The 26,338-nt window shown below is 44.3% G+C and overlaps 1 long non-coding RNA gene across 1 annotated transcript; it reads left to right on the top strand.

Moving 5' to 3' along the window:
* The first annotated feature begins 16,229 nt into the window (after positions 1 to 16,229).
* LOC125931945 (uncharacterized) lies at positions 16,230 to 24,575 on the top strand. Its single transcript, XR_007460511.1, has 3 exons — positions 16,230 to 16,594; positions 20,703 to 20,751; positions 24,445 to 24,575. It is a non-coding gene; the product is annotated as an uncharacterized LOC125931945 (long non-coding RNA).
* The last annotated feature ends 1,763 nt before the right edge of the window (positions 24,576 to 26,338 follow it).

Genomic DNA, 26,338 nt, shown 5'->3' with positions numbered 1-26,338 from the left:
CCATGACCACAACCCTTTTCATGTTTTAACTTTCAATATTAATGTGAAGTGATGTTTCTGTTGTGTTTTTCTGGATAAAGATTCATTTTGGTATTGAGTAAAAGTTAATATTCAACAGGAAGGATGCCTAGGTGGCTGAATTAAGCATCTGACTCTTGATTTTGGTTCGGGTCATGATCTCATGGTTTGTGAGTTCATGCCCCAAATCTGGCTCCATGCTGATTATGTGGAGCTTGCTTGGGATTCTCTCTCTCTCTCTCTCTCTCTCTCTCTCTCTCTCCTCTCCCTCTCTCTCTGTTCCCACTCATGCTATCTCTCTCTATCAAAGTAAGTAAATAAACTTAAAAAAACCCAACAGGAAAATCATTGTGGATATTCCTTGTAACTTTGCCTACAAGACTTCTGTGGCTTCCTTAAAGTCTCTGTTCCTCTTTTCTTCAATGCCTTTGCAGGGGGAAGCCAGAAATTCCACAAGTACGTTTGTGTATTAGAGCATAACTTCCTCCTCAGATCTAGCTGGGTCTCCCTCCCCTTTGGTACTGGGGCCCATTCTAATCTACACAGGCTTTGAAACTCATGGCTTGATTCACCTTGCCTAATCACACCATCCTCATGCAGGCACAGCCATCTCCAGATTCGTCCATCTCTAGTGGTTTACTCTGGCTGCCCCTCAACACCTAGAAAAGCCCCATTTCCATCATATAAACTGCTCATTCATTAAAACTCAGCTCAACACATATCTCATCAAACAGATCACCTGATTGAGACGGCAGGGGAAATCAGGGTTCTAAGCTCTCACACCCATCTACTATTAGCTTGAGAATCTTAGACCACAGACGGTGATGACTATCTCTCAGGGGTTATGGTTGAATGCCACCTTTAAGTCATTGTTGGAATAATAGATATTTTCATATTTTCACGTATAAATATTTTACTCTCATTCCTCAGATTTTATTTCATGTTTAAAATTTTTTTAACGTTTATTCATTTTTGAGAGTCAGAGACAGAGCGTGAGTAGGGGAGGGGCCGAGAGAGGGAGACACAGAATCCGAAGCAGGCTCCAGGCTCCGAGCTGTCAGCACAGAGCCCGACGCGGGGCTCGAACCCAAGAACCGTGAGATCATGACCTGAGCCAAAGTCGGATGCTTAACCGACTGAGCCACTCAGGCACCCTCATTCCTCAGATTTTAAATTGAACTGCTTTTACTTTCCCTGTAAAGTATGGGATAGGAGTATAAATTCACATTTACCGAATGCCTACTTTGGGATGGGCAGTGTGGTAAGCATTTCTATACATTATTACATCTAATCGTCCCAACAACACTAAGCATAGGTAGTTCTTCCCAATTACCAGATGAGATTGGGCCTCGGAGAGGTACGTGTTTACAAATAAATGCACGTAGCTAGTAAACTTTGGAGCTGAGACTGACACCCGGGTTTGACTTCTAAGCTCAAACTGTCCTTTCTCTTCATCAGTGGCTGAAATTACTCCAATATATGCAGTAGTCCAGGGAATATGGAGTCATACGTTGTTTATGTATTTCTCCATGACAGCGAGGGCTTTATTTTATTTTATTTTATTTTATTTCAATATATGAAATCTATTGTCAAATTGGTTTCCATACAACACCCAGTGCTCATCCCAAAAGGTGCCCTCCTCAATACCCATCCCCCACCCTCCCCTCCCTCCCACCCCCCATCAACCCTCAGTTTGTTCTCAGTTTTTAACAGTCGACAGCGAGGGCTTTAGAACACATTGTTGTATAACTACCTGAAGACACCCTGGAATTTTTCAGGCCCACTAGGCTACTTACTGTGCCATCAACTGTAAGTGAATGCTTAACAGAAACACAGCCGGGGTTCTCTGGATAATGGCATATCGCTCATCAGTTAATCACCACCTTTGGAGTTGAGTTGGAGTTACTAGACTTGGGTGAGTTTTATCATGGCCCTTCTTTCTCACACTGTCTCAGATGCCCCCAGCCTCCAAAGCAGCTGGTTTTTTCCGGACTTCCCTATTTCTGTCAAATCTCCTAGTTAGCAAATCTGAGCGTTATCTTTGGTTCTTCCATTGCCCTGAGCAAACATGAAGTCAAATTAATTCATCCTTTCTGTGTCTTTGCCTTTCTTTACATTCCCATGATGGCCAGCTATTGTGAAGTTATTACTGGTAGTTGCTTGGGCTGTGGCAACAGTCCTTCCCCTTCCAGCCAAGCTGTTCGCTAAGACTGGCTTTAACGTTCTCATTCTTTTGATTGTGGAACAGCCATGCTCATTTTCAAAAATCTTCAAATGTTTTTCTTTGCTCCTAGGATACATTTCAGAGGAGGTATTATACATGTCTCTACTTCCTTGCAATCTAGGATTTTCCTTCTAAGAAAGTCTTGAGAGGTTCATTAAACTGGGTGAACTTGTGGTTGTTCCTTTCCCATTCTGGGACTCAGTTTCTTCAATATTCTATTTTGAGGGGTCCCTTAAGGACTATATAAATAGGTACTGTCAGACAGAATTTGGAGAGTGGATCAAGAACATTCTGTTCTGGGGCGCCTGGGTGGCTCACTCGGTGGAGCATCCAACTCTTGATTTTGACTCAGGTCATGATCCCGGGTTTGTAAGACCAAGTCCCACATCAAACTCCACACTGAGCGTGGAGCCTGCTTAAGATTCTCTCTCCTTCTGCCCCTCTCCCCTGCTTGTGTTCTCTTTCTCTCAAATAATAATAGTAAAAAGGATCATTCTATTTTGCTAATAGGCAAATGCAGGCTAGGACTTAGAGAAAAGGAAAGATAATCTGAAAGAGGGACAGTGAGAAAACATCTTTATAAAAATTTCTGTTCACTTACCCTCATTGTTCCTAATGAGTGTTTCACTTAGAAATGAACACGTTCACTCAAGCTGCGGGTGTGAAGCGAAGAGGTGCAAACAAAGCCAGCCCCACCATTAGGCCCAGCCTCTTGTGCCACAAATGGCACATATTACTAAGAAGGTTGGCTGGCCAACATGGAGGAAAAAGTATAGACCTGTGGACTAGAGGGAGGCTAATTGTCCCTAGCAACCATCAAAGTCATGGCCTTGGCTTCATTTAGCCGGGGGACCTACCAAACTGAGCTAATGAGTCGCAAATGACAAACAACCACATGGCTATGACCGAATTTAGGAGTGCTTCAGCAAGCTAGAATCTGGAAGGCTTACGGAGGGAGAACCCTGAATCACTTACAGTTAAGATGCCGACTCTAGTGATGGACTGCTGGGAAACTGCGCTGGCTAGGAATTTATTTGAATAAAATGAATCTAATTAGGAACCATGTAGCTAGTCATCATAATGATTGGGTTAGAGGAGGGACTAGTCAACCATGCCCAAAAAGCTTCTGTGCTCACTGAGGCAAAGTGCTCAGTGACAGAACTTAACAAAATGGCTAAGTGAGTTCCTCTTGGCTGCAAATTTGAGCCCAGTGGCCAGTGTATTAGGTCTCTATGTGTCATTTTGAAGGAGAGGTGGAGTTGTAGGGTCCTTTGCGGATGAAAGTATTTATTAAGTCCTCCAGGAGAGGCAAGTAACTGGCATAGGGGGGCAGGGCCAGTGGACAAGAGGAAAACAGTTAATGGTGAATATTTCTTTGGCTTGGAGACCCTACCAGAGCCAGCAATGGGTCAGTCCAGCAAGACCTGTTCCCAAGCGGCTACCGGGGAGTATAGGTTTGGGACCATTTGGGATCCTCAAATAAGCCTACTTTTAAAACCATCTTAAATTTGCCAGTGTGTTTTAAAACATTGCTTGACAAGCCCCTTAGGCCATAAAACATGTTTATATTTTGGATCAAAACCACATAATCACAATGCTCTGGAATCTTCTTAGGGAAATCTTCCCATCTGCAGTGTTTAGCTCTGCAAATATCAGTGTAATAGAGCATCCCCTAAACCAAATACAATGTTCTTCAAGGTTTATTTTGAGTAAAGAACCTAATCAGCAGCGATGCTAAAGAGGAAAGGATTCAGGAATTAGTTTAGGAAAGAAACAAGGCAGTGAATTTCTCCAGCAAATTTATGTTTTGACAACTCCAGGAGTTATACACCTTGTGCTTTAGAGGAGAAGTGGGCTTGCTCTGTCCAGCCCAGTATCAATGAAGTAATGACATCTGGGGCCTCCTCAAGGGGTACATTGCTCTCCACTGAGGAACTAAATGGTGCAAAAGGCATATTTCCCATAAACTCGAAGCTGTGGCAACTGCCCAGCTTAGCGGGCCCCACTTGGAGAGAAGATTGTTTTTTTCAGCATGAAATAAATGGATTGTGCCTTGGATGATGTAGCTGCTTCCGTTGTCTTAGCCACTGATGCAGATCACAGCATGAGTGATGTGGCAGCAGCAGCCATCCAGAGCCACTGTGAAAGGAGATGCAATAAATGGAGTGGTTGGACCCAAAATGAGTTTGGCCTGCATGATTGGCTTCAGGAAGCAGGGCAGGTGCCCAGAAAGGCTTATTCACGTAACCCAGGTCCCAAGAATGATAGCCTATGCCAAGGTCCACATTTGCCACGCCCTCTGCACAGCTCTGGTTACACTAAAGTGTTGTTTTAGCCTTCATATGAAAGGATGCTATCGTGAACTGCCAAGAAGAGAGGTCACTATCTCTTACTCCAAGCGGTGCAGTTGGGTTAAACTCATTCAGAAGATGTTCTATGTTCTCGCTGCGTAAAGTACGGCCCCTAGATCGGCATATCAATGATAGAAGGCCCTAAACATGCTGTACTGACATCTTTGCTCCTTAAAGTATGGTTCACGGACCAGTTCTTGGCATCACCGAGGCTGCTTGTTAAAAATGCAGACTCTCGGGCCCCACCCCAGACTTAAATGAATTAGAATCTGCCTTTTGACAAGTCCCCAGGTGATCTGTAAGCACATCAGAATGTAAGAAGCGCTAGTCTGGTCATTATTATATATCTACTGAGAACCTCACTTCGGCTGATTAACACAGATGGGTGATTCAGAAGGAAGGACAGCCTAGGCTTTGGTAGAGGTTATGGGTGGGAAGTGTAGGGCTAGGAGGGGACCAGAGCACGAACTGGCAAAGGCTGGAGGGTGACTCAATTGTTCAACCTAGGCCCAGGACAAGTCTCTTGACATTTATGCCGATGGCTCTATGATATACTGAGTAGCAAGTCAGGGTCTTCATCTACGGGGGATATTTCAAGGTTCCAACCAAGGTAGACCCGGGTAGCATTACCAGGCTGGAAAGAACTCTTTACTACTCAGTCCAAATGGGCAGCCTAACCTCATCTATTACTCTGTCATCTTGCCTTTCCCATCAGCCATGGAGGCTCACAACAGGCTGCAGCCAGAGAGCTCTGGGCAGAAAGACTATAGAACACAGTGGCTTCCCTTACAGGCGTGAAGGGCTGCATGTAGGGGAGACCTTGGACTGAGTCGTGTAGTAACGAGGAACAAAAGACCCAGAGGACTATACCCAGGGCTATCTGCCTAGGCAGCACGGAAGCTGTAGATACTTGAGGAACTCTCGAAGCCGCTCAGAGGTGAGGTATGGGGAATTAACGCTACTAGACGGAGAACTGCAGCGTTATTCCCTCTCAGTTGTGTCTCTGTCCTATGTGATAATGCTGCTATTGGATTCCAGTTTAGGAAATGCTCCTGAAGTTTTGCCTCCAGTGGTTGTTGCCAAAGAACAAATGCCATAAAATCCCACATCAAATGCCACCCACTTGAAGGCATCCGTTTTTGGTCTCCTTGAACCCACCACAAAGTCCAGGCAACAATACAAAGAGATATGCTACCTACTATGAGCAATCCCCACAGCCCCGATTCCAACTTAGTCAGCCAGTTCTACGGAGCTCGGCAAAATTTGATAGCTGATGGGATGTTTCCGTTGATGAAAACTCTGAAAGCAGTCCTAAAGGCATCCAAGGTTGTTTCCAGGGTGAGGATGCTAGGAGGACTTTGTCCTGACTTTGCCTTGATGGCAGCTGCTTGGAGATGAAAGGCTTGTAAATGGTTTCCTGTCCCTAGAGCCCGACAGTCCCCTGTGCCATTTTAATTTAAGCTTTCTGGATTGGAATAGAATGAACGAGCAGGGGAGGTTAATTATCCTAATTAGAAAAGAAGTGAAGTTATGGCCCTTCTAGGTCAGGCATTTGGACAAACCTCCCCCCTGGCTCCGAGCTTTGGGCATTAGCTCCTCACTTGAAAGCCAAAGGACACACAAAGCATCCTCCCCAGCCTTCTGCCAAAGTCCCTGGAGAAAGACACAGGAGAATTCTTTTCAGGAAATGGTGTGTGATCAGCCTGTGTCCCAGGGCCAGAGAGAGGGTTATCTGGAGGTGGCAGATGTGTGGGCGCGGCTGGGTGAGCACAGGGGTGCGGGTCCACCCCCAGGCCTCGCAGCTCTGGAGAGCCAAGCAAGCTCAATGTAACTTGCTTGGAGCGTGGTCATCTCAAAAGGTACGCATCTTTCCCCGAGCCTCTTGATATCCTAGCTTCGGTCGGCCAAGGATGTTGGGATCTCTCTGACAGGCAAATTCCTCTGGTACTCTGCTGCTACTTCTTGGATCAGTATTTTGTTGTTGGATTTATTGAGTCCCAAATGCAATACCTCCTCTTGCTCCACTCTCAAGCACCATCTATTCTTTGAATAGAGCAACCCTGCTTCCGATACAGAACATGCTTTAGATGATGTGTGTGAACTTTCTTAGCACAGTGTCTGACACACAGTAGGTGCTCACTAAATGTTAGTTTACTCCTTTCCTTCCTACTAGAGAAGAGCGTGTCTGGTACACAGTCTTAATCGTCACTCGTTCTGTTCTCTGAGCCTTGTACTTGATGTATGATGTGATAGCGATTTGTGATCTGGTGACATAAAGGGAAACATAAAGCCTTAGATACAGCTAGAGTAGTAACTGTATAATATTAAAGATCAAACTGGCCAATTATTCAGACATACTCAACAGATATGTCTAGTGCTTGCCTTTGAATTATCCACATACCCAAGGGATGAATAAAAAAAAAGACCTTAAGCACCATCTTTCAAAACAGGCCTCAGATTGTTGAATGATCAATTTGTGGGTCTATTACGATTTGCCTTCTTCATACAGAATAGTCCAAGAGCATTAACATCAATGACTCCTAACAGAATGATAGAGCAAGTGGAGGTCTCAATAGACCGTTTAATCTACCCAACCCTGCTTCCCCTGGCCTCCCATCTCCAGCCATTCTGTCGACCTGCTGGGTTATTTGCAATAGGGACACGGAATCCAAGGCGTGAATAGTACCGAATAGTGGCTACACTCAAATTCACTGGTAGTTAATTCTAGAATCTTTTTCGTACTTTATAACTGAATATGTGTCCGTATAACTGGATATGGGAATGAATTTAAATACAAAGGCCTGGTGCTATTAGAAATGTGAAACGGCCCCACTTTCTTATGCTTATCTCTTGTGCAGTTTGTACGCATGACTGTCTCCGTGCTCAGCTCCCAGACTTCTACAAAATATTCACCTCTGTAGAACTGCACTCCCCCAAATCTTCCCTAGTGCAGAGGGAGCGGCTGTCAGTCTTGAAGGATGAATGGAAAGTAAACAGAGGACGTTTGATATATTGGGAAGAAAAGTAATGAAGAAAAATGGATGCTAATGGACAAACTCAAGAGCAGTATTGGCATTGAGGATAACCAACTCCTATAATTAGGCATGGGGAATACAGGAGACATGTCTTCTGAAGTCTTGTTTATTTTTTGCTTGGTTCTGTTAGTTCCCAAGTTTTGGCATCGCATCCCTTAGTAAGTGGAACCAGTCACCCTCCAGCAGTAAACTTTGGGTGGGCGTGGGTTCAAAATCAGATCATCTGGGATAAGCTCAGTTTGAAAGTAAGTTTCTCTTAGACTCCTAGAAGCCTAAGTCCCACGTTTGAGGACTGTGGCTCAGGCAAGCTTCTAGAGCAAGTTCTTCTTACGGGAAGAAGTATCCAGGTACTAGATTTGCCCGAGGGATGAGTTATGGCCTCAGAAATATTTATCATTGTAGAAATTTCAAGTTTTGTTTTTTTTTTCTGTCATTGAAGCTTTATATGATCACCGTTTAGGGAAAGAAGGACCGGAAATACATTTGGACCTGCTGAGAGCTGGCAGAAAAAAATCTTAAGAAGATAAGGCATTTTTGTTAAGACTGCCACCAAATCCCAAGACTGCCTGTGGCATTATTGACAGTAAGTAAAATCATCTTTTTATTTATTTTATCTGATTTATTCCAAGACTCTCTTCTTGCCTTTCAATTAATAATGCAAACTTAATTTCAAACTAGCTCCAGGCCAGTAAAACCCTCTTGGAAGCAGTTGCCAAAACTTTCTTTCATTTAATTCTTTATTTAATAATTCCATGCTTGTCAGAGGGACTTGTGTTCTTACGTGGGAGTTGGCCTCATTGGCCTTCTTGAGGGTTGTCACCAAAAGGGCCCTGCTAGCCTTCACAGATGGGATCAGCAAAACCTCTGCCCCTAGTCAACGTGGGCTAATAGTCCCGAGACTGTGTCCCTGGCCTTTGGTACTTCAAAGGCATTGAATGACAGGGGGAGACTCAGAGGAACTGTTTTCCTTCGAGGCAGGCCCTGCTAGAATTACGCACAGTGCCAGAGACGTAGAAGCCATGTTAAGAGATCCTAGAGGTAAAATAATCATAGAATGTCAGAATGGAAAGGGACCTTAGATATCATCTACTTTAATGTTTTTATTTCATGGATGCACACACTAAGGGCCGGAGGGGAATGTGGCATGCTCAGAGGATGGGAAAGCCAGGAGGAGGGGGAAAGTGCCTTCCAGTAACGTGTATGGAATTTTCTGGGTATCCGAGTGCTTGACAGAAAGTCCTTGTGTTGGCATTATTGAAATGCTACAGAAAATATCTCTAATGCACACAAGTCCACTGTTCTTCCTCAACAAATATAACCAAGTGAATATTGTGGAATCCTTCTTGGTGCCCAAGGATCTTGCAATACCTCAGGGCCCTTGGTCTGAATGTACGTGTTCATTGCCCAGGACTATAGAAGTCGAAAGTGGACTTCTATAGTGGGCCAAATGTGTACCGACCCTGGTGCAGGAAATTGCCACTTTTACTAAATCTCTGATATCACCTGCTCTCTCTCTCTCTCTTTAAAATCGCTTCTTTCTTTCCTAAAAACTCTGGGTAGAAATTCTGGCTATTTGAAGATTCTGACCCATCAGACTCTGAATGATTGAGATTTTACTATAAAAAGATAGCTGAATGTTATTTTGGAACCTGAAATTAGGGCAGACACATTGTATGCCTTCACTGGATTCTCCTTGGGCTTAGCACTAAAACTGGAGCCTTTGGGTCATGGGAGATTCTCCCCACAGAGGAATGCCTGAAGCAAGCCAGGATGTTCCCGGGACATGGAACTCAGACAGCAGGGTAGAGGGGGTGAGATTGTGGGATCAAAGAACGTGGCATTATTGTGAAGAGTGGCACTAGACCAGTACTGACCCTGCCTGAAATCAGTGACAACGAAAAGCATGAAGCATAGACAGAACTTCACGGAAACGAATGGACCTTTTAACCACAGTGCCTTCCCAGATACACATTTCCTTAGAATGTTTAAATGGTGAAGCATGTAAGTCTCAAAATGATGACAGACCACTGCCAGCAGATATCCCCCTGGGTGAATCATGCACTTCATTCACCTTAACATCTCTTTCTGAATCCAGCCCATTGTCACCCAAACCAAGGCAACAAATATTCCTTGGAAGTGTCCTTTCATTTATCTGGATAGAGAGAACTATCTCCCTCCGACTAAGGAGAACTAAACCTTCCTACTGGGACCAAAGCACGCCTCTGAAAGCAAAGGAGTGCTTTCATGACTTGTTTGGTTGGTCAAACTTACATTCTGCCCACTGCTGAGTAGTTCTGCTTCCCTCTGTGATTGATCAGGAGCCTGGACACACCCTTGGTAGATCCCACAGCCTACCCTTCCCGCAAAGTGCCACAGAGCATACTTGAATAAAATCTAAATACGCTAAAATTAGTTTGACTTTTAAGAAATTTTGCAGTGGTCCTTGAAGTTATAGGAGACCCTTCAAAGGTGAGAAATGGTGAAGGGCTTGGCGGTAGAAATGTTATGCTCCAAAACTTGGATTTGGAACACTCCCCGGGCACCCAGCCATAGGAAACAAACTCTGTTGTAGGAGCGTAATGGCGGACACTTGCCCTTTCAGGGCTCAGAGGATGAAATCGCCAAGGGGAAAGCCATGACCTTTGAAATAGCTGCTTCCCCAGACTTTCTCTGACCTTATCAAGAGATTAAACCCCTCATTGGAAACTGCGCGAATAGCGAATGATTTCCATATTAGGAGAATACATGGGCTCAGGTTACCCTTGACTTATGTTAGCATACGAAAGTTGCTCAGTGTGGATAGAGCAATAGGTCCATATAATGATCCTCAGAATGTCAGGAGGAGACTTCCAGCAGTACTCTGAGTGCCTTCTACTACACAAAACCACCGGCAACCTGGGGGATGGGAACATTATAATCTCTAAGAGGAAATTAAGGCCAAAAGAAGGGCATGTTTGGGCCAAGATCATCCAGCTTCTGCTGGGAGCAAGGAGGCAATCCCCAGGTCTGTCTTGTTTCAAAATCCGTGCTCTTCCTACCTCATTAGAGACCTGGGAGGAGAAAACTGGTGTGAATGAAAGATGCTTTCAAAACCGTAAAGAATATATTGGAGTTGGAAAGACCTTTAAAGATCATCCAATCAGTCTTACTTTATAGACTTGGAAAGCGAGGTCCAGAAAAGGATACTGACAGTCTCAAGATTACACAGAAGAGAGCTCAGCCAAAATTTTAACACCGAATTCATCTTATCTGAACAAGAACCTGAGTCTAAAAAGAACTAAAATCTACTCTCTGATCCAGTGACATCAGATTCCATGACTGAAATATGATTCCAAACTATCCTAAAAATTTTCAGGGCTGTCTTTTAAATTTTTTTAAGGTTTATTTATTTTTGAGAGAGACACACACACAGAATGTGACCAGGAAAGGGTCAGAGAGAGGGAGACACAGAATCCGAACCAGGCTCCAGGCTCCGAGCTATCAGCACAGTGCCTGATGTGGGGCTCAAACTCACGAACGGTAAGATCAGACCTGAGCCGAAGTCGGACGCTTAATTGACTGAGCCACTCAGGTGCCCCTCAGGTCTGTCTTTTAAAGGTGTGGTTTGCCCAGAAGCTCCATTTATTATGTAACAGGCTCACCAGGGGAAGATACCTTTATTCTAGGTCTTGGGAACAACCTGAGCCCCTTACTTTTGTAAAGTTTCTCGGATGTCCCTGCCACTGGCCATGAAGTTATCCAGGCAGAAGAATGAGAATTGTTTGGTAAAGCTATACCCACTCCTTGAAAGACAAAAGTTTTTATGAACTTTGTTTCAAACAGTGAAATCTGCTTGAAATCGTATATGAAGACATTACCACAAACATTTTCAGCTAATTCTTGTGTGGGCCCAGCATCCACAGTAGGATTGGGCTCACAGTAATTTGAGAAGTTTAGATTTAGAATTGTCTTCTCCTTCTCCAACCTCAGGCACATTTTAAGTTATGTAACAGATTTAAGAGTGTGGGCTCTGGGGGCATCTGGGTGGCTCAGTCGGTTGAGCATCTGTCTCTTGGTTTCGGCTCAGGTCATGATATCACAGTGGGTTTGAGGCCAGCATCAGGCTCCACGCTGTCAGCATGGTGCCTGCTTGGGATTCTCTCTCTCTTTCTCTCTCTCTCTCTCTCTCTCTCTCAAAAAAAAAGAAAAGAAAAAAGGTGGGCTCTGTAGTCACCCAAAGCAGTGTTCAAGTTGTAACTCTACCACCTATAAACTGTGTGACTTTGGAAAAGCTATTCAACTTCTCTGTGCATCACTGTCCCCATTCATAAAATGAAAATAGTAATATCTGGTATTTATTAGATGGCTATTATGTGCTGGACATTGTTCTCAGTGTTCATCCATTTCAACCCCTTTAATTCTCACGGGTAGCTGTCCCCTGAGGTAGGTGCCATTATTTCCATTTTATAGAGGAGGAAACTGAGGCACTGAGAGTTTAAATATCTTCTACATTATCACACAGCTAGTAAATAGTGAAGACAGGATTAAACCCAGACCATCTGATTCCAGAGCTGGCACACTTAGCCACTACACTATACCTGGCTCATTGAGTTAATGTGAGGAGTAAATGGCATAATATATTAAAAACTGAAACCTAGGGCCTTGACAAACGGAAGCACTTGGTAAACATTAGCTATGGTTACCGGTTTTCGCTACTTCCCCAGACACCGATTGGTAGCCTGTGAATAACTCCATTTCTACAAAGCCTTTCCTGGATAACCCAACCCGCCTGATCTTCCTTATGGTTGCGTTATTGCAGCATAAAGCATACAATTTAGGACTAGATTATATGTTGTCCTAGGTAAAAAAAACAAAAAAAACCAAAAAAAACAAAAAAAAAAAAACATGTCTTTTCCTTTCCTGTATTTTCTACAGTACCTAACAGACCCACAGGGGCTCACAGCGTGTTTGTGGACTGGAGTCTGCAGGGTGACTATCGGTGCCTGGTGACAGGAATAACTGTTCCCACAGCACAGTGCTTCCCAAACTCTTATGTGCGCGTGAATCACATGGGGATCTCGGGAATGTGGATTCTGATTCCAGGGGTCTGCCGTGGGGGCCTGAGAGTCTGCATTTTGGACAAGCTCCCAGGGGATGCTGATGCTTCTGGCCCATGAACCACACTTTAAGCAGCAAGGTTATAGGGGACGGCATCTTAGGGTCTTCTCCGTAATTGGTATGTTTTGGGAGAGGCAGGCTTGGATCCCTTTAATAAACTAAGCTACATAAGGACTTAGATATCACAACATAAGGTGAAATCAGGCATTTTACTCACATGGAATAAACAGTAATATGGAAATTCGAGACCGGTCACGAGCAGCTGTTCGTTTAACAAGCTCTCGTGAAAACCCTACTACATGTAAAGCTTTGTGCTAATCGTTACCATGGACAGTATAAAGATGGGTTTAAGGTATGTATAGTAGGCTACACGTTACCATGTGGGCTGTCAACTTTGGTAAAGGCTTCCGCTTTCTGCTTCAGTGGACTAAGTGGACTTTGCACATTTAAATTGAAGTTTGGAAGGAAAGTAGTATAATTATTTATTTGTGTGCAAAAATTAGTAATGCCGATTAAGGCCATTTAGATTTGCTGATCGTACTTAACACTGTATTTTCCACTGTTTATTATTGGAGTAATTATTTGTGTCAAAGTAATTTCTGAGGGAACATGGTGTAATTTATCTCAAGTCCCAGTTAGATGATCTTGATATTTCAGCCTCTTGAATAGTAGCAGGAGACATAGGTTTTTAAATGGGTGCTGGTAACGGCGTGGGGGGGAGGTCAACCAGTTTGATTCATGAGCAATGGGGTAAGAAAACAACATCCTGGCCATTCGTTTACATACTTTTCTCAAAGTAAATGAACTAGGGGAAGCGTAGGCTATAGATAGCACAGTTCAGTAGTAAGAACATTGGTCCGGAAGTCGGGAGACCTGCAATCTAGTCCCTCTCTTCTGTTGGTCTAGTTGTGGGACTTTGCATAAGTCGCCCCACTTCTCCAAAGCCTGCCCAAATAGAGTGAAGCATACCAGTCTTAGCAGTCAGATCCAAAAACATTATCTGAGAACAGCAGGTTGACAAGCAAAAGTAATATAAAAAGTCAAGGTAGCATTTGCAATTATTTTGCACACATTAAATCAAAACTTGTTCCCCAAACTCCCCAAATATATCATGGAAAACCAAAGATCATTCTCCCTTCATTCGAAGTGGGAGTGGAGAAATACTGTTCCACTCACAGAATACCTTTTCCGCCAGACAAAGCCAGACTCTCTTCCCACATATCATTTACTTTAGTGACACATTCCAAAAACTTTAAGGATGGAGATAGAAAAGAGGTTCAGGAGATTGGACCCCCTCTCACGCTTCCACCAAATATGTCCTTCATTGAAAACAATTGTACTCTGAGCCTTGCGTGTATCTTTGTGTCATTTGCTTCTTACGTCTACAAATGGGAGTGTGCCAAAACCCCAATCAGAACTAATAAATGTTTCTGATCAATCTGCTCCCAGTCGACTTGGGTTTTATTGGAGCAATTATTCATTCGCTTTCTTATAGATCCTCATTCTGACTCAGTGAGCGTTTGGCTCCAGCTATGGGCCATGACACTTAAATCATGGTGTACTTTGGGTGGTGCCCCTTCTTGCAGGGTGACCATAACTCAGAACACTTCCTGGGTATGCTATTTAAATATCCAACTCAGCATCCTGTGATATAAAGAACCCCTCCATGCCATTTGTTATGATAGGTGCTGTGAGGCACGACTCTGATTCCGGGGACTCAGATGCACAATAAATCCGACTACACTCTGCTGGCAGTGCACATAATTATAAAATATGCAGAATGCTTGTTATTAACCAGTCTCATGGAGAAGATCTACTGTGCCATGCAGGATATATTTGGGAATAGAGCTACAAACAGTGATTGATTTTTTAAAATTCATGTCTCTCCTATCCTTTTAATCATTCAACCTCTAAGAACTAGCAAACATTTATAGACATTTAATGAATGGGCAGCAAGGCCCATTTGCAAAGGCTGATAAAAATTATTGTTTGCCTCTTAAGTGAAGATTAAGTTCCGGTTTTGTTTTTAATATGAAATTATTTAACAGAGCATTTTTTTATGGTGGCTATGCAGAAATAGAGACCAAGATATAAATCAACTGGGAATTATCAAGGGAGCCTCCTAATAATTATAAAAACAATGAAAGCCATTCATAATCTTTAACTGTTTGAATGCCAGTTGAATAGGCTATCATCTTTCGGCCAATATTTGTTCTCAGAAGACAGGCTTGTGTGTACCTTAAACATCAAACAACATCAACACGAAAAACATACACGCAATTCCTTCTTTGGCAGTGAAGCTACAGCAACTCATTTGTTTGTAGGGCCCTTGGAGAAGAAAGAATGCCCACGGGGACTGAGTGAAAGCCATAAGGATGATGCCAAGCTCCATCACAGGGAGAGGCTGCAGGCATGTAAGAGCAGAACTCGGCTTTGCTCAATTGGTGCTGGCTTCGCGAATCTTATTAGTCTGGTGCTTCCCAGGGTCTGATGCTACTTGGTCTCCTGTTCGAGAAAGTATTCCCAGCCATAGCCACCTAGAAAGATGCCTTCAACGCAGCCTCTTCCTTTTCCTGTTTGGAAGGAAGTCTCTTGGGCACAGGAGATCCCCGAACTCTCTTCTGTTAGTGCTAAGTTACTCCTCACTGGAGAGTCAAGGCTGAAAGGCATCAGAAATAACAGTTTCCCAAGATTAAGGAGCCTCCAAACAGATGTTCACCCGTGTCACAGCTGATTTCTTGGAAATATGAGCAGGTGGCTCTACCTTTATCAGGTTACTCATTAAAGGGAACACTTGGAATGTGGCTGCCTTCGGTTTCTGCTGTTCACTGCTGAGTGGTGACATTCTCTTCTTCTCTGTGTCTATTTGCCCACCAGAGCTTATGAGCACAGAGGCTAGAATCAGACTGTAGGGATTTATTTCTCAGCTCTGCTACCTATTAGCTGCGCAACACTGGGTAAGTTATTTAAGGTCTCTGTGCTCAGTTTTGAAATTGTCAAAATAGGGGTAATATTAACAGTATTATTAACCCATTGGGTTGTCGGGATTAAATAAAATAACGTATATGAAGCCCTTAACCCAGTGCCTTGTCCATGACATGCAGCCAACAGATGTTATTGTTTCTTCAATTGTTAGTAAGGTCTCTTTGGGGTGCCAGGGGCAGAAACCTGACTGAAACTACTTTAAAGAAGGCATTATTGGCTTAAGTAACTGAAAAGTTTAGAGATCGAACGGTGTCAGGACACAGGTTCTTCATTGCTTGTCCCTACTTTACAGATATCCAATTTTGACATAAACTCTGTACCTCAGTTTCTTAGTGTGTAAAATGGGCTAATAATAATACATTTACTTCACAGGATTACTATGAAAATTAAATGAGTTCATGCGTGTGAGGTGCTTCCAACAGAGCTTGGCACATAGTAGGCCTTGTCCAAGTGTTAGCTAATGTAATTATTATTGTCACCTTTATTTACTTAGAAAGAGACAGCGTGAGCGGGGGAGGGGCAGAGAGAGAGGGAGAGAGAATCCTAAGCAGGCTCCACACTGTCAGCTTGGATCCCAACGAGGGCTTGAACTCATGAAGCTGTGAGCTCGTGACCTGAGCCGAAACCAAGAGTTGGATGCTTAACCGATTGAGCCCCCCAGGCGCCCTTGTTGCTGTTATTTTAATATGCGGCGTCTCTTCTTCCTGTGTTTTCCCTTCTCCCTTCTGCTTCTGCGGTTGAGTGCTTCTTTTATTCTCCTTCCTAGGTCCCTTCCATACCTATTCGACTTGCCCTAGTCTGCAAGCTATTATCACCCTTCCCACCCACCGGTTCCAATGCCTCTGATCTGTGACGATGTTGTGGTGGGCAGCGTTTCATATCAGGTACGGGTAAGCACAAGTACCGGCGATGTGCCAGATGGCACGGAGTAGGAAGGAACCCTTGCGTTTAATCCACTGATGTTCTGCCCTTCCATCAGCCTTATCCCCCCCTTCAATTTCTTCATGCAATCTTTGATGATTAAGATTTATCAGCTACTGTCTCTGAGTATCTAGAAGACACTGCCACTTTCCAGTTCCTTTCTCCAGAGTCCAGTGGCCACCTGTTCTTCCTCGTCTATTCTGGACTTCTTCCTGGGACACCTCACTTAGTTTTGCCTAAATAAACTACAAACCTTCCCTTTCCTACCCACCAAAACAAAAACAAAAACAAAAACAAAAACAAAAACAAAAACAAAAAAAACTGCCCATTTTTTGCACCATACCTAAAGGGCACTGATGTCAACTGCATGACAATGGTCCGACCAGATAAAGCAATACCACAGAACGTGTTATCCTTCTCTGGGAATGGAATGCACTGGTCATCAGAAGGCCCCCAAGAAACAACATCAATGGGACTTTCACTCTGACAGGCCAAGGAAAAAAAAATCTGCGGGCAAGAAGTTTCTTCTTATTCACATCGCGTGGGTAGTTTTGCCAGCCTGCAGAAAGGTTAATTTTGAAGAGTCTCAACAGTGTGGCCCTACTGGCCACTCCCAGACTTCCCCAAAGTCCTCTTCCATTCTGCTCTTCCTAAAAACAAAATGTCACTGAACTTGGGTTTCAAACTACAGGGGTTCTGTGGCCGGCCCCAGCCGCATCAAAGTAGCGAAGATCCTTCCTTTCCGGAGAGCCACTCATTCATCTCTCCTTGGAGAGAGAATTCCCAGGAAGAAACCCTCAGTAGAAACCACTCTGGGGCTCTTGGCCATCTTGCTTTTTCTCTTTTGAGGGGCAGAGGTCTTCGAAGCTCACGTTCGGGTTATAAGAAGTCCTCTGTACCGACCAGTCAGCAGCCTAGGATGAGACTGGAGGTTGTCTGGGAATACAGGTGGAGAGGCGAGCTGGCACCTAGGACGCCCGTGCCATTGTACTGCTGTCCGTAGCTGGAATCTATTCCGCAGCCCAGCCTCAAAAGCAATTTGCAGTACATCCAGGCACAAATCCAATTAAAAAGCAGAAAGGGATTTGCATGCATAAAATAACTCTGATGCACGGTTTTAAAAAATGACCCTGATAGCTAAAATTCAAAGGCCTTTGTTTGTGAAGGTCCATCTCTGGGGCGGGTGAGCCGATGTTTGAATCTCTGCCCCCAAAGTATCTGAAAGATTAGATGAAACTACGTTCTCAAAGCTCAGGGCAGCTTGGTGGTCGGGAACAAAATAAAAGCTGACACACAGCTAGACGCTAGTTTTGGTCATTTACCCCAGTGAAGAAGCTTCATTCTTTGAATTCTGGATAGCCTGAGGCAAAAGCCAGATGTCAAAGCACATGGCACAGTGGTTGGCACCCAGTAGGTGCCCGGTGAGTATTAGCTGAACTGAATGAGTGGCCAAAGCTCCCCTTTGGTCTTTGGCAGGCACTGTTTGTTGTCTACCCAAGATCAATTTCCCTCTTCTTTGCTAACATAATCCCGGTTTTGTTTAAGGTGGCAGCGTGCCCAGCTAAATACTCTCTTTCCTAGTCTCCCTTGCAACTGGTGTCGAGTGGGTGGGGCGCGTAAGATAGTGCCAGCCAAGGAGACTTAAATGGGAGCCTATTGGGGAAACTGGCAAAGGTTTTGTTTTCCTGATAAAAGGTGATGGATGTGATTTGTACCGCTCTTTCTTCATCTTCCTGCCTCTCGGGAGCACTGATGTCACAGCCATCTTGTGACCATGAGGTAACAACCATGAAGGTGAAAGGCAGCATGCTAAGGACGGTGAAACCGAAGGGAAGGACTTAGGTCTCTGACGGCATTCGTGAACGGCGGAAGCAATGCCTACAACTACCTACTTGTTGGTTTCCGTTACACGTTGTGGAAAGCCCTATGTGTTCAAACTGCCAAGAGTCAGGATTTGGTTACTTGCAGCCTAATGTGATCCTAATAGATACGGATCTCCCTGTCGCCAGGCTCCTGGGACCTTAACGTGAGCTCCTGGCTATTCAGTGCGCCTCACTAGAGCGCTTCGCCCAAGTCAGGCTGCTACGCCAGCGTGCCCAGCTCCCCAGCTTCGGGCCTTTCCTGACCTCCATCCACCACCACCACCAACAAAACCAAAGCTGAACCTGTCCTGTGTCCTACTTCCTCAGGGCCTTGTGACGTAATAGCTAACTGAACAAATGCCTGTATGTTACAGCTTTAACTCATGACAGAGTTCTCCAATCTGTTAGCCTCAAAGGGTTGCTCCTTCTATTCCAACCACTGGGTTGACAGGTGTGGCAGGGACATCAAAGGACACATTTGTAGCCAAAGAAAGATTCCGGGTGTCCATCTACCGCGTGTTGGAAGCAATCACCTTCCAAAGGTCTGGCTCTATTTGGAAGTTTCGTGGGGATGACTTTTTGTTCCTTTCACAGATTTTATTGAGTTGTCAGTAACATTTGCATGATTCTGGAAAGTAATGCAAAAAAAGAGCACTGGATATGATCCTCTGCAGAACTGTAAAAGTTACTGTGCTGTATAAATTGAGAACATGATTACGATGTCTAATGCAAACACATTTGTAAAATTTTTATTTATTTATTTTGAGGGAGACAGAGAGAGTGCATGCGCATGCGTGGGGGAGGGGCAGAGACACAGGGAGAGAGAGAATCCCAGGCAGGTTCCGCACAGTCCGAGCAGAGCCCGACGCGGGGCTCGATCCCACGAACCTCGAGATCATGACCTGAGCTGAAATCAAGAGTCGGATGCCCACAGGGCGCCTGGGTGGCTCAAACACCTGACTTCGGCTCAGGTCACGATCTTGCAGTTCACGAGTTCAAGCCCCGCATCGGGCTCTGTGCTGACAGCTCAGAGCCTGGAGCCTGCTTCAGATTCTGTGTCTCCCTCTCTCGCTATGCCCCTCCCCCACTTACACTCTGTCTCTCTCTCAAAAATAATAAACATAAAAAAAAAAAGACTCGGATGGCCAACTGACTGAGCCACCCAGGCGCCCCGCGAGCACGCTGTTTTCAGGCATAGCTTCTCTTACACACACACACCCTTGAAGAGAGGGAGCAAGAGAAACAGAATTTAGAAGCTCATTAAAGCTGAGCATTGATGAATTGCACGTGGTGGGCACCCCCTCCCCCACAGAAGACCAGAAGGCTCGCTTATTTGGTTCTATGTCTCTGTGTTCTAGCAACGTACGCCCCGTGGTGTTTTCTGACCTTCATTAGTTAATCCACCGCATGTGGAATTGTACTGAGAAGCCCATAATGAAAATAAACAAAAGTTATACAGTGACTAGCCAGGAGAGATAAACTATATACTTGTTCTAACTCAACAATGAACCCCAAAGCAAAAACACTGGCAGACTTACAGTGAAAGGATTGCATTTCATCCTCAAACTTCTAGAGTCTTCCCCACTCTTGAAAGATAGGAAGAGGAGCGTGCCAGGTAATGAACTGACAGTATTTCAGTGCCGTGGAAGGAGACTTCCCGCCCTTATGTCTGACTATCTTTCTAATCAATGCTGCTCTCGGTTATTCTCCTCACCAGTTCCCCCCCTCCCCGCCTTCTCTCTTGTATCTTAGTGCATCATTCCAATATAAGCTATGGCATTTCTCAGAACATTAAAAAGACTAAAGTCAGTATGCAATATAAATAGCTTTGAAACATCTCCAGAATGTGTCATAAAGAAGCAGGGGAGATAAAAATTTAAAGAGAGAGAAGGTATAAACATAAAATAAAATAAAAGCATCTTAAAAAAACCAAATCTTTTTTTTTCACTGGGTGGAATTTGTCAGGGACTTAGGTGTGTGTGCTTTAAGCAACCTGAGAGATGTTCTAGGCAAATGGATTCATACTGTTTGTGGGGGCGGGTCGTGTGGAAGGGGGAAGGAGGGAGGAGCCTAGTGTCTCTCTTAGTGTCATGAGGTTTCCTGTGGGACATGTAGGTCCAGGAAAGGGGAAGTGGTGGTCCATTAAGAGAAATGAGACTTTCCTTAGGGTCCCTGGCTAAACCTAACATTCAGTAAATCCTTTTTCTAGGAGTTCTCCCATTTTAGTGTGTACCAGAAACACCAATAACCTGAAGCACGTAAGTACCTGATGCACCCACTTTTCTGTCTCACTTCTGGAAATTCTGATCCACTAGGTCTACAGTGAGTCCCATCATTTTCTTTCTTTCTTTCTTTTTAATTTATTCATTTATTTTGAGAGAGACAGAGCACAAACGGGAGAGGGGCGGAAAGAGAAGGGGACAGAGGATCTGAAGCGGGCTCTGTGCTGACAGTAGAGAGCCTGAAGTGGGGCTCGAACTCAGGAACCACAAGATCATGACCTGAGCTGAAGTCAGGTGCTTAACTGACCGAGCCACCCAGGCGGCCTGCATTTTCATTGTTAATAAATACCCCCAGGTGATTCTGCTACTGTTCATCTGGGGGTCAGACTTTGAGAAGCACTGCCTGATGCAGGGGGGAAGAGACCTTCCGGTCCCTCTGCTGCTTCCTTCTAGACTCCAAAGCAGGGGGCTCTTCTATTTCTAGAGAAAGCAGGGCATGAAGGAAGCAAATGTTTCCATTAGAAATGGTGCTAGCCAGTGCATTTGTGGTAGGCAAATGGCATTGTTTTTCAGAGGTCAGAAAGATTTCTTTCTGCGACTGAGGTGCCAGGATGCAAAACATTGTGTGGTCAGGGAAAGGGAAAGAGGAGGACACTGAAAAGGCAATAGAACACGACAGGTAATTTTGTCTTCTTTTGTTTTAATTTTCTTTTACACATATATTCCAAAATATCTCTTTTATTTATTTTTCAATATTTATTTTTAAGAGAGAGAGAGAGAGAGAGAGCGCGTGCGTGCGCGCAGGGAGGGAGACAGAGGATCCAAAGCAGGACCCGTGCCGTCAGTGCAGAGCTGGCTGTGGGACTCGAACCCAGGAACCATGACATCATGACTTGAGCCAAAGGTGGCTACTTAACTGAGCCACCCAGGCACCCCTGAAATATCTCTTTTAAACCCTAAGACTGCCATGAAATTTAACATGACGACTAGGCTAGTGGTTCTAAAACGTGTGGCCCTGGGACCAGCAGCATCAACATCACCTGGGAGCTAGTTAAAAATGCAGATTCTTGGCTTCTGCCTCTCGACCTATTGAGGCTGAAACTCTGGGGCTGGGGCCCAGGAATTCGTGTTTAAAAAAGCCCTTCAGATGATTCTGATGCATGCTAGAAATTAAGAATTCATTGACTTAGCAACAAACTACCTTCTAAACTCCCGAAGGCAAGAGTCTGAGTCTCTTGCATCTTGTATGTCCCCACTGCTACCCCACCTCTAAAGGGGGGTATGGTGCTGATCACCAGTGTGTGATTACGAGATTGTTGCTCTAGGCAGCTGCCATTCTGTAGTATCTTAATTCCTTCATTTTCAGTAACAAAATTAAAATGATATCAGCTGATCTTAATCTCATGAGGTTGATAGGGCAGGCAAATATATATATTATATATATATATATTATATACATATAGTAATATATAATATATACTATATGTAATAATATAGTATATAATATACACATACTATATATATATATATATATCCTGGAAATATATATCCTGGAAACTCTCGTTCAGTAAGTCTGGGATGGAACTGGGAAAGCTGTATTTGTAACAAACTTCTGGGGCATTCTGATGAAAAGTGAGCTTTGATAAGCACCACAGGGGAAAGATTTGTGTAGCCAGGTTTAGGTTACCATAGCAACCAAGCTGGACTTCAGGACCACTTCTGCAAAATGGGACCATGACACCTGCTCTACCAACTTCGTAAGATTACTATAAAGATCAAAGGTGATGATTTATTTTTATTACTTACAAGACATGCAAGAAATCTCAGATCATACATTCTCCCTTTGTTTCCAACATTAGCATTCTCTGGCCACTCAGAAGTCCAGCAGTGTATCTTTGGAAACACCAAAACCTTTCTGAAAAAAATTCATCCCCCCAGACAGTGATGCCACAGACAAGGAAAGTGTCCTCAACACAAGGATGCAAATGAGCATTTAGTATGCCAAGATCATATTATGCAAAATAAATAGCTCTCAACTGGGGTGCTTAAGGACACTATTATCATGGCAGCAGCTATTACATTAGCCATGACTTTCACCTAAGCTATTCTGAGAGCTACAAAAGTTGGGCACACACTCAGATGTTTCTCTAACTGCGGTGGGATTAGCTGAGCCCGTGTGGCCTGCTTGGGAGGAAGTGAGCACAAATATAGGGAAATGAGAATCACCATGGGTATCGCAGTGGGCTTTCTCCTGAAAGGACACGAGACTGAGACTCCAGATGCTTGGTATGATCTCAGCCTTGGGCAAGCCCTTAGCATCTGCAGGCCTCAGTTTATAAAGTGAGGAATCTGCCTCCCAAGAGTACAATAAGGATCAAATAAGATCTAGACATCAAAATGTATGGACAAGTTGAAAGTATTGTCACAGCATTGACCTCTCCCTATGCCTTGGATGTAAGAGACAGAGGCCTCTAAAACTGGGGATGCCACCAAAGTTGTGTCCTGAGTTCAATCTATGTTGTTGCTACATGTATCTTCATTTCTCCCCCTGGACATCAACAACGCATGATTGAAAACCCCAAAGCCCTGCATGAGCCTCAAACACCAAAGATTCAATGGTACTTTTAAGGCAGGGACACGAAACCAGACATTTTAGAAAATTTGCCCAAAATAGACCAAACTAAATGGGTCATCTCAATATTCTTCTAATTTTAGCTCAACAATTTATCAGAAGGTTCTGTTAATTAGAAGAGTCCATTCCCTGCGAATTTTGATTAATCCTCAGCTTCCTTATTGGTAATAATAAAAAAGTGAGTTATTTAATTTGGCTTTCTGCCATAGAACTGGTCCGATAGCCCAACCCTAAAGCACGACAAAGATGAAACGTTTTCTGTACTGTTTATGGGCAACAGTTGAACAAGAAATCAGGTGAGAATATAACGGAAAGAAGAAGCATCTGTATTTGGGCTTGGTGTCCAAAACCTTGGGGTATCTTTTCAAGATTGACTCAGGAGTATGGCTGTGATTGATAATTGACATACTGATGACTGGTTTGCCCCGGAAGCCCTTTTTGGAACTACGACACCCATTTGTGAAGTGAGAGCTACCGATCTCTATTTGATTCTTTTCCTCTGGTTGGATGGACCTACAAACACCCACCGTCCTGCACATTTTGTTTTATGTCATCGGGAATGGGGTGCCTCGATTCATCAAATATTCGGGCTTAATAAAGTACGTCCCTCGTCACCCTTTAGGGATTTCTGATTTTCAATGAGTGGATATAAAGCAAAATACAATTAATAATATCGCATCAGGTTGAGCATCAGTTTTATCTTTCTCTGGTAATTTAAGGAGGTGCTTCAAGGCCTTGAAGGGTTCCTGAGCTACGAGGTGAAACGGCAAGCTTCCATGTGTTCTGTTGATGTGCAGAAGGGCTGGCTAACAGAGAGGTCTTTGGAGCATTGAAGTGCTGGGAAATGAGCCTTTGCTCTGCTATTCTACTGGGACACAACAGGATGCTCTCTGCATTAGTTAGAATCTTCCCTCCCATCTCCCTCTCCCTCTGCCAGCTCTTCTCAGCCCTCTTCACCTTGCATCCCTCTGCACTCCCATCTGCCTGCTGTTTCCTTTTTTAATTTGAATTCCAGTATAGTTAATGTACAGTGTTATATATTTTTTTCTGCTCTAAAAAGTACCTTTTTGATGAAGTTTTTCTTTTTATTCCCATAGAGTTACCATACGGCGTTACATTCGCTTCGGGTGTACAGTGTGGCGAGCCGACAATTTCATACATCACTCAGTGCCCGTCAGGATGAGCGGACTCTTAATCCCCTTCATGCGTTTCACCCATCCCCCCCACCTCCCCTGCCCGCCGCTTTGAAACTTCTATTTCCTTAAAATAAAGCAATTTTATGTGATAGGAGAAGCCTTGGAACCGACATCCAAACTCTAAATCCATTGCCACTCTAGAATGACCGGTTAATGACTCTATCATGACAATGAAAACACACGGTATTACAGTCCCGGGCTGGAGGGTCTGGGTGCATCTGTCACTTGGTGGAGAGGGACTCTGCCAAGAAGCCAACACCGGCCCTGCTCTCTCATCAAGGAGGCTGCTCAATGTGCAACTCCGGGCTGTCCGCGATGGCTGCCGCACTGACTGCTCGCGAGGCCCGCAGCCTGCTGTGGGGACCCAGGTAAGTATTTTGTCCAAACTGACTTCTGATCTTTCTTCCTGTGGGCTTGAACCTCGAAGCTGGAAGGGACCTCAGAGGGCATGTAGTTTAACGATCTTCAACCCTAGGTACTCCCTAGAATCACACAAGGGGGGAGTTTGAAGTCCAGGTCCTACTCCAGACCATCAGCTCACTGTCCTCATTATCTTACTTGATTGTCACACGTGTCTGGAGAGTAGGTATCACGGGCTCTGTTTACAGAGAGGCAAACAGATGCTCGATGATGTTAAGTGGCAGTGCCCAATATGACACAGCTAATTAAGTAGCGGAGCTGTGATTTGAGCACGGGTCCTTCACTCCATTTTGAATGTGAGAACTTTCTCTGTTTTGTAAGCATTGGAACCCTTGCTGTCACTGAGGGGAGCGGCCAGTCATCAGGGGGGCATGATCTTCAGACCTCTCTGGTCGTTCACTCAGACTTCCTGAGAGAGGTGAGTTTGATTCACGTCTCAACCTGCACTGGCTCTGTCCCTTCTCAGGAAGAAACCCACCATGTTCTACAGGGCGAGATCTCCCTTCCGTAGTGTGGTACCGCGGGCCCTTCGTCCTCAGGCCCCTGCTCCCTTCTCCAGCCTCATTTCTTCCTCCTCAATTTCAGCCTTTGTGCTAAAAAGTTGGTAGGAGCCAGATGGAAGAACACTTGAAATTCTAGGCTGAGGAGTTTAGTCTCTAGAGAAGTGCTGTCCAACAGAACTTTCTGCAGTGAGGGACATGTTCTTGACTTGTGCTGTTCAATATGGAAGCCACTGCCTGCATGTGGCTTTTGAGCACTTGAAAAGTGCCTGATGGGGCTGAGGAACTGCATGTTAAATTTCATTTCATTTTAAGTTATATTTATTTTTTAAAATCTTTTTAAAATGTTTATTTTTGAGAGAGAAAGGCAGAGGGAGAGGGAGGCAGAGGATCTAAAGCGGGCGCTGCGCTGACACCAGAGAGCCCAACGCAGGGCTCGAACTCACGAACCGTGAGATCATGACCTGAGCCGAAGTCGGACACTTAACCTACCTAACCAGAAGTGTCTCTGTCAATTAAAGAATGTAACATTCAGAAAATCATCACCTAGCTATGGGAGTTTGTGGCGTGGATAGAAAAGTGATCCTAAGGTAGAGGAGTAGGTGGTGGGGAAAGGGAACAGAGTGAATGTTTTCCAAGTGAACTTCAAAAGCATGGAACCAGAAGGTTCTGGAAGTAAAAAAAAAAATGCACTAGAAGAGCAAGAATGTAGAGGAGAAATCATTGCTTAGACCAATGTCGTGAAGCTTTTTCTTTACGTTTTCTTCTAGGAGCTTCACAGTTTGGGATCTTATGTTTAAATCTTTTTCTTATGTTTATTTATTTATTTTGAGAGACAGAGAGAGCTGGGGAGCGGCAGAGAAAGAGGGAGAGAG

The sequence above is a fragment of the Panthera uncia genome, chromosome X (genome assembly GCF_023721935.1).
Source record: "Panthera uncia isolate 11264 chromosome X, Puncia_PCG_1.0, whole genome shotgun sequence".
NCBI classification, from domain to species: domain Eukaryota; kingdom Metazoa; phylum Chordata; class Mammalia; order Carnivora; family Felidae; genus Panthera; species Panthera uncia.
Note: the sequence above shows the minus strand (reverse complement) of the source record. Positions and strands in the feature narration are given on the sequence as shown.